We start from the raw sequence: 12,219 nt of genomic DNA on the forward strand, positions 1-12,219 counted from the left end.
AAATTAAGTGTGGAAACTTGGAGGTAAGAGCATCAAGGTCCATCCAAGTAGCCATGGAAGGAATTTGGTTCTTTTTGCATGTGAAATATTCTTCACTCTTTGTTGGGTGAATCAAAGTGCATTATGTCTCCTTCTTCAAAATTGATAGGCTATGTATTCTTTATCACCTCGATGCTTATACTTTGCTTGAGTCTACTCCAAAGTATGATGTACAAGATAATGTAAATCTTGGTGATGCTTTGAGAAAGCTTTGATTTGTCAATGTCTATGGTTGCTATGAAGAAGAAGTAAGGGGATTGCAAAGCCAAATAAGTAATGGGGAAAAAATGATGAAAACCATGGTATACCTCAATGGGGCTTTTGCTAGTGGAAGAATGAGGATCTCGATGGTAGGCATGTTTCATATAGCCAAGTTAAGCATCCCAAGTTTTAAGTGTATGATGGAAATAAAGCCTAATGAGCTGAACAAAGACTCTGTTAGCCACCTCCATTTGTCCATTATCAATACATGATAGGACACCTCCATTTGGCCATTAATGTGTGGGTGCTAGGCTACCCAATACCTAGTTTTTCTTGAAGAAGAGCTGCTTGGACTACATCAAGATGCTTGGTGGTAGACATGAAAATTACGATTTTGCAAAAATTGTCATCACAACATAAATACAAGCATGGACCTTTTCGTAGTAAGGAGACCTTTTAAGTGGTCAGGAGACCCGAGAGAAAATGAATGGAAACATGTTTCCAAGGCTAGAAGGAACTAGAAGAGGAAAGTATAATCCATGAGTCGATGCCATACTCTTTTTTGTTGACAAGATGGAATTACTGCATATAGGTGTTCCACTTGGTATGCCTCAAGTTGCAATGGCACTTTGGGTGTTTATATATTGTAGAGGTTGATGATTAGTGTGAGCAAAGACTTTTGTATCAAGTAGAAAGTGTCTCCAATTCTTGAGTGCTTGAAGCAATGGACAATCTCTTTGTTAGATGTAGGAAATTCAAAGTAGCATCAGCTAGGATTTAACTGAAATAAGGGCCATTGGATGTCATTCCTAGGACAAAATAGCCCTAATGGCATAAGTCCTTACATCATCTTTAACCTCAAAAACATTATCACAGTTAAGAATATGAGAGCTTGAAGAGATGTCATCTTGAGAATGGCCATGGCTTGGTCTTGAGCAAGGTCCCAAATAAAAGGTTCCATTGAATTTGTGAGATGAAACCAGGGAAAGAGAATCACTGCAAAATACTGGATGTGCTTCCCATGCTAACTGACTAAGCCTAGAAATCTTCCCAATTGAAAAATTTTAGTGGGACTAGGACAAGTCATGATTGCTTGAATTTTATCCTAGCCAAAGGTAAATCCAAATTGGCAAATTATAAAACCAAGATAGTTAAGTGGGAATGTAAAAAATCACACATTTATGAGGTCCTTGCTTGCATTTAAGGCTATCTTCCATGTGTCATAATCCTTGACCTTGATTGGTGTTTAGTTTTTAGGTCAACCTTAGCTCCTTGCAATTGATCCAAGAGATCATCAACCCTAGGAAGAGGGTATATTTGTTGACAATAATCTTGTTCAAGGTCCTATGACCAATGCAAATTCTATAAGACCCATCAAATTAAGCAAACCAAGATGATATTGGATGCACAAGGAGGCAAGGATGGTTTGATCTAGCCAAGGTCCAATAATTCTTGAAGGTTACTTTTGATCTCCTCATTACCAAGGTGCTACTTTTTTATAGAGAGGATTTTTGGGGAGACAAAGACCCTAGAATCAAGTCAATAATATGCTTTAATAACCTATCAAGTGGGAGACCATGTGCAAGAGGCCAAATAAAGGAGAACTTTTGCATCAAGAATGACGAGCCACTAGACCCAATGCTATCATAGATGGTACATCAGAGGCTAATGTAGATGCTATAGTAAAGTATTCTATAGATGTTGATGTAGAAGGTAAATAGAGTCTCAATAGAGTATGCTACAGAGGTTTTTGCAGAGGCTTTGGTAGAAAGTACAATAGAGGTGGCTATTGCTAGGATGTATGGAGTAGATGCTAGAATATATGTTGTCGTAGATGATCTAGTAGGGTATAGTAGTAATGTAAGGTATGCATCTATAGAAGAGGACATATTAGTATGAAGAGGGTAAAATAGGGTATGTGGTAGTGTATTAAAGGTATGTATCTATAAAAGAGCATGTAGCATATGCATACAGAAAATAATATGTGTTGTTCATCTTGTTATTGTTGCTGTTGCTATTGCTAATACTTGCCTTGGGGTTTCGATGGCAAAACCTCTTGATTTTTTGGACTATATACTATCAACCCTTTGTACTTCCAGAAATATTTAATTCAATGTCCAAGGGATGAAGAGATCCACCTATTGGCAAATACCCTAATGTATTTGAGCATGTACTACCCAATGTATTCAATGTTGATCATGTCCTCCCCGTATTCTACCTTGGTCTTTAGCATGAGTTATGGAATCTCTCTATGTATTGTGAGACTCACTATCTTGGATTCTATTTCCATGTATGCCACATGTATGTAACATCCTTTACTTGTAGCCAATGGGTTTGATTCGCTTCCTTCTCCATGGCTTGGACCAATTCATCCGATGTAGTGATGGGAGTGTGGAGGCCCTTTTAGACCCTACTTTGGATTGAGTTCCACCAATGCAAAGCTACCGTAATGGCTAGATAAATCTTCTCCTTTTTTATGTGACTGGTTGGGGAAAGAAAGGGTTAAGAGTGCCATCAAAGGCTTGCAAGTAGAGGGATGTATCCACCTTAATTATTTAGCCGTGGGAGCTTAATCTTCCTTGAGAGGACTTCTACCCACCTCTAGGGGAACTACTTGAGGTATAAGCATATGGAGCCCCAAAGTGGTTACTCATCTCTTACCTAGCTTGATTGGATTGAGCTATGATTTGGGCAAGTTATTGATGCATTTTCCAAGTCCAAATTCACTCATTCTTTAGGCCATCTATTCCTCAAATGTGGACATTTGACTTCGTCTGTGTGTCCATATTGAAGTTGTTGTTGGAGCCTACTATGCTCCTTCCCCAATTCATTAAGCTCTTTGCAAAACACAACTTCATCTGTGAGATATTCTATGGAAAAAAAGAGAGAACTTTAAAGAGAAGGAGATAGAAGGAGTGGACTATGGAAGACTATGGAATGTAGAAATTCTTCTTATAAAAACCAATGATATGTACTTTGACTAAAACACTCACTCAAAAATTCTCTCAAGAACCCAAATCAACTAATTGCACACAAGGACAAACTATGAATACAAATCTAGGAGGGAGGAAACCCTCAACAAAAGCTAGAAGTTCGTTGTTGAGGGAGGAAACCCTCAACTTAAGCTAGAAATTCAATATGGGCAACAAGCTAATTGGATGGAGAAGAGTATATAGATTTTGAATTTCTTTCTAAACCCTTGTGAGGGATCATTGGTAGCCATTTGCAAAAGCATCCATCACAAGGGGTCCATTGAAGAACGTTTAGTTAGGCAACCAAGCCTTCTAAGTTGAATAATTAGTCCAATGACCCAACTAATGATCCAATCATTCTTAGACATAGCTAATCACCTAGCCTAAGACCCTATGAAAATATATCTTACAAAACACCCACCTTGGTTGCATAACCTTGGCTCCAAGCCACAACAATCTAAGGGGTAAAATTGATTGAAAAGATAGCAATGTTGCCTAATTACACCTACAAGTAATATGAAATCATGGACATAATGTTAGAACCACATCAAGATAGGTGGCACAAATGAACCATAAATGACCTCTAAAAATGGCCAAAATATCATGAAAAATATGCCAAAATGTTGCTCCTTATGTGCTTGTGGGGTTTTGATAAGCAAGTTGCTCTTCTGAAGGCTTTTGTGGGCCAGCTAGCCTTTGGTTCAGATTTTTGAACTTTTGTGCATAGTCTTCCACTAATAGGTCTTTTTGCTTCATATTTCAAAGCTTCTTAAGCACTGCCTCTGGAGTCTTTTATTTTCTGAATCTATTTAGAAATGAATCTTTTAAAGCATCGTAATCCAAAAAGCTAGCAAGCCCATATTGCATAAACCAATTCATTGCCTTACCCTCAAAGGTAGCTGCGAATTGTTCTTTCTTCACTGCATCAGGTAGCACTCCAAAGCCACTAGCAATTAAACGGGTCTTGAATTGTCTGACATGGCTGTCTGGATCTTTTCCTTTCTTCCCATCAAATTTTGCTGGTTTGACTAATGGGTTTTGCATCCTGGTGCTTTTGAAATATCATGACCAACACTTCTCTTTGTCATGATTATCTTTGCCACAGTACTCACATGATATCTTGTCCTTGTTGGGTGATAACCTAAGATTCTGTAATTGTTCCTTGATCATTTATTCTAATCTAGAGTCTCTATTTGAGTTCTTGTCATCTTTCTTTTTGTTCTATGCCTTATCCTTGGCCTTTTTCTTCTTGTCTTTGTTCCTTTTTTTGCTTTTGCCAGACTCTTCATCAAAGCTATCTGACTCTGAGTCATCACTACCCTCATCCTCTCTATTGGGATCAATTTCGGTGTTTGAATCTTTGTCAGAGTCATGGCATTTTTTCTTCTTCCCTTTCTTTGGTTATTTGTGATATCCACATCTCCTCTCAGCTCTGCAGAAGTAATCACCAATTTTCTCTTCAGAAGGACTTTGTGGGCCGGCTAGCCTTTGGTTTAGATTTCTGAACTTTTGTGCATAGTCTTCCACTAATAGGTCTTTGTGCTTCATATTCCAAAGCTTCTTAAGTACTGCCTCTGGAGTCTTTTCTTTTCTGAATCTATTTAGGAATACATATTTTAAAGCATCATAATCTAGAAAGCTAGCAAGGCCATATTGCATAAACCAATTCATTGCCTTACCCTCAAAGGTAGCTGCAAGTTGTTCTTTCTTCTCTGCATCAGGTAACGCTCCAAAGTCGCTAGAAATCCAATGGGTCTCGAATTGTCCAACATGGTTGTCTAGATCCTGTCCTTTCTTCCCAATGAATTTTGCTACTTTGACTAATGGGTTCTGCATCCTGGCAGGTTGTGGAATTGGCGCTCTTCTCTTTAGTTAGCATAGCAAAGGATTGGAGTTGAGTTGTCTTTGATTAGTAATGCATATGGTTGAAGCTAGATGTGTACCAAATGTGGTTCAAAGAAAAGTTTCAACCGGTGTTGAAACATTCAACACTTCGAGCTCATTTGCTGCTTCTTGTATTTTTGACTTGTGACGTGAATCTATTGTTGAAATTTCTCCACTTGGTAGGTAGTCAGGACCCTCGAAGATGCTATCACCATCGATTTTCGCCCTAACTTCAATTCCCAGCAAGGAAAGGTATCCAACATGGGCTCCTATACAAGAATTGAATGAGAGGTCTAACTGTGAAATAGAAGGATTAAAAGCATTTATTACATACAAAGAGGAAATGCCCTAGAGATATCCCGATTCGAGAACACACTACCACTATAATTAACAAGACACGAAAATTAATAAAGGACCTTGAGAGAATGCGAGGCTCAAAGGATGTCAAGGAAGAATGCAATATATTTTGGCCAAATGTTCATAACGATTTGCACCCAGCTCCAGTCTTTGAAAATGAATTTGTATCATTACTCCCACATCCATATTGTGGACTGAAGAAGAGAGAGTTTATGCCACAAGTAGATATAGAGGTTGATTGTTTTGTTGTGGTTCGGCCATCGGATGATGAATATGGGAATGTGAAGTTTTGGGTTGCAAAAGTAGAGGAAGGAGAATATGGATAACAACACATTGTATACTAATTGTATAATGAAGGAGTGGGTCCCAAATGATGAAGCGGTCTCACAAGTTTCGACGGAGACAATCATAGTGTCTTGGCTCCTATGTCAAATGAGAGTCAAAATATGCATTGGATGTCACCCAAGGGGCAAGGCTTGGCAAGACAATAGGGAGTTAATGTAGATGGCACCTGGTAAGGGACTGTCACATTGAGCAATAAGACAATGGGGAGTCGATGCAGATGCCATGAATTCAGGCTCTTTAAGAGCAACAATTTAAATTGTAAACATATGTTCAATCTATATCATTTTATACAAAGACTCCAGCTGAGAGCAACGTCTCTCAATGTAAACATATAATGATAGCTATAATTGCTATTATAATTCTTTGGTTCAATACAAAACTTGGGTCTTATGGCATCATGTCTTTTTTCTGTTTATTAAAAGTTTTAAAAATTTTGTGCATATTGCGAGTGAGAATGTTATTTACATGAAATATTTGAGTCTCCTTTCATGGATTTATAAATTTTATTAAAAATAATTAAATTAACAAATAACTTAGATATAGCTAGAATTTCTAAAATAGGATTATTTCAAATTCTTGCATGTTAGTGCAAAAGTATAGATTGAAAAAACAAGATTTTTATGTGAATATGATAGTGCCACAAAGTGAACTTTTGATTTGGGAAGAATATTTTCAGAAAGTAAATTTTGATTTGGGATGGATATTTTCACAAAGTAAACTTTTCATTTGGGAAGGATTTTTGGGCTTCGTCAAAAAACAATAGAAAAAGTCCAAAATTAATGAAATAGGGGACATTTGTCCTGAGTGCTGTAAACTCGGCATGTGTGGACAGGTAGAAGATATTTTTTTCATCTTCGGGAAAGTCTTGGAAAATTTTGCGCAAAGTTTTTGCCCCTATGGAATGTTTCCATTTTATGTTAAATTGAGCAGATATGATCTTGAGTTGGAGTTGTTTCCATTGGATAAGCACTCATGCTCTGAGATGATCTTTAGCTTGTAGGGCACCCACAAGATCTTGGTACACCATTGTTGTGCACTATAGTGGGACTTCATTTGTGGTGTCTTCCATTGCCTCATTGTTTTGCACTAGCAATCGGATTTCAAGCTTTGCGATGGCTATCTTTTGGGATTGATCTCATCCATTTTTTCCTTATATGTATATGCATCCTTAAGCTTTTTCATCTGCAAGGTGACTTGTGCTTGTTGAGAAATGGCTTCATTGGTATTTGATCATTGGTCCAAGACCTCTGAGCTTAAGCAGTGCTTGTCTCTGTATTGTTGGTAAGTTGGTCTTTTAACAACTGGCATTCCCTTATAAGCTCTTCAATGCTGAACGTGCATGCCGCCAAAGATTGTTGCATCTCTTCAAACTTTTCTTGGAAATCCTGGAGCTCTTAATATTTGTGGATTAGAGTGATGCAAGCTTGTGCAAGTTCCTCCATTTGTTAAGCATGTGCTGAGGTTAAGTGGTCATAGAAGTTTTGTAGGATTGCCATAGCTTGAAGTGTTGCTGTCAGCTCTATTGGCTCTGGTGGATTGTGAGGGGTATCTAGACACCACACTTAGGACAAATATAGAGTATGACTGTGGTCTTGGTCAAAGGTCCTAGCACTAGTGGAGTAGTGGAGGAAGTTACAACAGTCATGGGTTGTGGGGCATCTTGGAGAGTGTACACATGTAACTTTTGGGGTATCTTCTTGGGACATGCATCTTTCTCGAGAGTTGGCTCCTTCTTCCAGCAAGCAAGTAATGCAATGGTTCTTCCTCCTTCTCCTCCCTCTTCCATATCTCGATGTTGTAACAAGCCTATAACACATTGGCGATCCTAGTGTATGTCCAGTTGTTTGTTGGATTGTGGCCTTCATGGTTGCAAGGAACTAATCTGGAGCAAGCTTCAGAAGGGAGAACTGTTGCTGTCAAGTACCACTAGATTAATGCCTATTATTGCCGGTATATTGTTTTCATTCACCAATGAAATTTTCAAGCTACCAACATGATCACATTATTTTTATGAAATTTTGCACCAAACACGACGTTTGTGAAAGATGAGTTTACAAAAACATGAAAAACTTTCTCTTCTCCTCTACTCTGGTCCAACTATTATCTCCCTCCATTTATTAAAATTTGGACTAAAGACCTCCTATAGTAGGTTTGCTCTCTCCTTCTCTTCCGCTCTTTCTTTGCTTCCTCCTTCTTTGTCCCCTCTTGCTCTACCTCTGCCTGCTCTTTCCTCTCTTCACATGCCCCTCGTTGCTATGTGCCCTCTTTCTCTTCCCCCTCCTACATCTACACTTCCCCTCCTATAGCATCTCTCTTCCCTCTTGCTCTGCCCCCTCCTAGAAAATCTCTTTTCCCTTCTATAGATGCTATGTTACCTCTTGCTTTGCACTCTCCTACAAGCTACAACTACTCCTTCCCCTCCTACAACTACTCTTTCCCTATAGGCATTGTCAGGACCAAAGTGATACAAGTAGGCAATATTGTGAGTTCTAATGTTTTCTAGAATGCATTGGATGAGTGGATGAGGAGTCTCAATGTTGGTATAAGCACTAGTATTATCATCAAAATACTATCTTTTATATTGATACAAATGTCAATGGCTATATATTGATTGAATGTATCAATGCTATCAATAATATCAATGACTATTTTGATGAATATACCGAGGGTGCCTTGATTACCAATGATATGCTACTTTTTTCAATTCAATAAAAAGAGTTTAATCAAAATTCTAGCTCTAAATGGATTAAGGACTAACCATGCAACAATAGCAACAACATTACATCAAAATTGTAGCTAAAATGAATCTTCTCAAAAGCCTTCCTAAAAAATGTAAAAACAACAAGTACTTTTGCAAAATGCACAACTTCTTGTGTAGCAAGACTCCCTAAAACACTTGAATTTGAGAAGATACAAATTAATTTTAAAATCCCATTAAAAACCTCACATTTATTACATTATCAATGGTAGAGAGAAAACCTAAAATTGATAGTCTAACTAAGCCAATGAAATCCAATTTTCAAAACTTTGTGAATTCAATATGAATGAGGCCTAGAAGGGTCAATGGATGACTCTTATGCTCATATAAAGCCATTAGTTGTGCTACCAAGGTGCGGACTATTGAGCTCCCATTTTGGAGAATGAAATGGAGGGAGAGACTACCCAAAATTAAATCATTATTTTAGAAATGTGCCACTTACTCATCGAGCCCTTAGTTCAAGAACATGACTTACAAGTTAGGGATTTCAAGGTTATGGTAGCACCTGAAGGTGTTCCATATAGCAATAGAAATCTATGTTTTAGTCCTAGGAAATGATATAAATTTTCAAAAAGTCAAAATTTTGGTGGCTTTGATTGCTAAAATGTGCAAAAATTAGGTTTTGTAAAAAAACTATATGAATTCTTGGATTTTAGAGGGGATCTTTTAATAATGCAAAATGGCATCTATGTAATATTGCTATTTCAAATGTAGCAGTGATGCCTAGTGGGAGTTCCATTAACCCCCAAAAGCACCACCCCCTAGGCTTGGTTCTTTGCTAAAACTACAACACCTCACTTACGGGACGGTCTCCCATCTCCTTCAAAAAGTCTCAATTGTAAATTTTTTTCCAAATGATCCATAATTCATTTCAAACCTTGCCCCAAATCATTCCTATGCACCTGCCCTTTCTCAATCCAAAAATCATGTATCTTGGATATTTAAATTCTTTCTGATGAGCCCTAATCATTATTGTTTTATATCCATACTCGTCCTTAGCTGGTCCATCTTATCATGCCTCGAATTGACAATGTCATGAAAAGTGCATATCATTTCTTTTCCTTATAAGCCATTCATGCAACCCTCTTGAGCTCACACCTTGCAACCTTTTTTCATTATAGGTTGTTCTCCACATTGAAGCTCAAATCTTGAATAAGAGGCACACTAATGTATGAGAGGGACAAGCTAACCACGGTCATCTAAAATGTGTTAGCTCTTGGTGTTAAAGATGAAGAAGGGCCTTCCATTAATCACTAATGTTTGGATTGAGATATTCCAATCATAATAATTTCCCTTTTTCTTTTAAGATGTAAGTTTTCCATGGATCATGATAGCATAAAAAATGCTTTGTGCAAATCATAGTACAATAATTTTGCATCGTGCATGAAGAGTTGTAGTTCGATTTGCAGCTATCTAATCATTCTGGTCTGTCTCTAAGTCTCTTACAATATGCTTGTTTTATACAGAGTTCCAAAGGGGATGTCTTTGTTCCATGCATGCTTTGAAATGCATTTTTTCGATATTGAGCTCAGTGGGGAGCTTCCTTTGTGAGATTGGTGTCATTTTCTTGCATTTTAAAATTCCATAATTGTTAGCACTAACTCTTTGATCAATGCTTGTCAAAGGCATTAGGTCACCTATTAGGTGACGTATTGGAAATCTATATATCCTTTGAAAATAAGAGCTCCCATTTCCCTTTGATGCACAAGGAGAAATGGGGTTGGCTACTTTTTGGGATAGAGGGGGCTCCTTGCTATTGCAAGTTGCTCCTTTTCCAAAAATTGACCTCTCCAAATGAACTTTTAGTCTAACTCAATTAATTACTTCCCCCTTGTGCTCCATGATTAAACCTAAGTTTAAGCTAAGGTTGAAGCTAAGGTTGATTTAAGCTATGTGCATGTGGAGACAAATAGATAGGCAAAGGGCTTTCATTCTTAGAGCATGCATTTACTATTAAACTTAAGTTTAAGCTAAGGTTGATTCAAGCTATGTGCATGTGGAGACAAATAGATAGGCAAAGGGCGTTCATTCTTAGAGCATGCATTTACTATTAAAATTAAGTAAGGTTGATTTAAGCTATGTGCATGTGGGATAAACAGATAGGCAAAGGGAGTTGATTCTTAGAGCATGCATTTACTATAGAGCTGATATGCAAGACGAGAACCAAAAAATTGGAAGGGAGGCAATGGTTCAATCGTTGACTAAGTGTTGCAGCTCTATGCGCATTACATGGTATGGAGGACATGGTGCTTTGTTACTAACACTAATGAATTTTGGACACTCAATCCCATTTCCCTGCCTTTGATTCACTCCTTTCTATTCTCATTTTGCTTGTCGTGAGCGCGCTCTCTCTCTTTCAAGGCAATGCTGTAGAGCACATCATGTGCTCTTTTGCTTGTGTACTGATGGCCGTTATATCATGGGCTCTCTTGTTTGTGTATTAATGAAGAGGAGTCTCACGGATGCAACAATGTGAAAGGGAGGAGGAAGAAGTTGATGCGGACCAAATGGGGAACACAGGTGCACTTTTGCCACTGTTGTTGGGGCTTGTGAAACTGTAGACTGCGATTCGTCAGACTTTTTGAGGCAAAGTCTTGGTGGTCGCTCAGTGCGCTGATTCCTTTACACCACACAAATATGAGAGTGGGAGGCGTCAAGTTCAAAGTAATGGTGAGGACAGGCAAGAGCGCGGAAAATTGAAAGTCCGCTTTCCTCATTGCCAAATTGCATGGATGATCCACTGTTGTTGTAGAGTGCCTCACGCCCACTCACCCTCGAAAAAGATTTTGCGAAGCTGGAGGGGGGAAACTCAGCTTGCAAGTTGCAAGAATCTTAAAGGTTAACAACTTCAGCCGCGTGCAGTTGGAGTTAACTTTACGTATTATTATCGCGCTACATTCCCACAGTCATAAAAGCATCCAAATATTGTATGTATGTTGATGAGTTATCAAAACATCGGATATCGATATTGTATGGATTGAGTGCAGGGGATGAGTCAACAGGTGTATCGTAAAGATTATGTCGTCCCAGAAACCTTCACGCGCACAACGTACACGTACAATTGCTGCAATGTGCTCTTTTTCTGATTGATTGCGCTCGGTCACTCGGTTTTCTTTTTGTGATTAATCGAGCCTTCTAAAGCGCGTTACAGTCAAGAAAGCGTGTTAAACATGGCGACGCATGCATTGACGACAAACAGAATCAATCAGGAAAACAATCCACAAGGGTGCGGGATCTAGATTCTAGTCCTGGGAATCTTTGCCGTCTACGATTCAGAAGTGGATGGATCTCCCATGAATCATATCCAGCGGCCAGCCCTTCTTATAAGGGGAGCACACTCAAGTCTCACACTACTTGGACATCACCGCCCTTCTCCTCTTTCTTGCTTGCTTGCTTACTTGCTAGAGTTTGCAGCGACAATATTCCTCTTGCAACAAATAGTGCTCCTTGGCAAGCTCCTTCCTTCGCCTTGCCGCCAGCTGCTCAGCAAGCATCACGGCCATACTCCCAGCAACCTGGCAAGCTGGTTTTTCAGTAACCCGCTGCTCTTGTCATGGGTGGTGCCAAGGTCGCCGCAGATTTAAGCTTCGCATCGGCGGCACCTAACTTCATTAGTGATAGCTCAACACACTCCCTCAATGGTACCCTGCTTAACGGCTCTGA

This window comes from Dipteris shenzhenensis, chromosome 6, assembly GCF_047967505.1.
Source record: "Dipteris shenzhenensis isolate YYH24624 ecotype China chromosome 6, Dip_SZ_1.0, whole genome shotgun sequence".
Classification (NCBI taxonomy): domain Eukaryota; kingdom Viridiplantae; phylum Streptophyta; class Polypodiopsida; order Gleicheniales; family Dipteridaceae; genus Dipteris; species Dipteris shenzhenensis.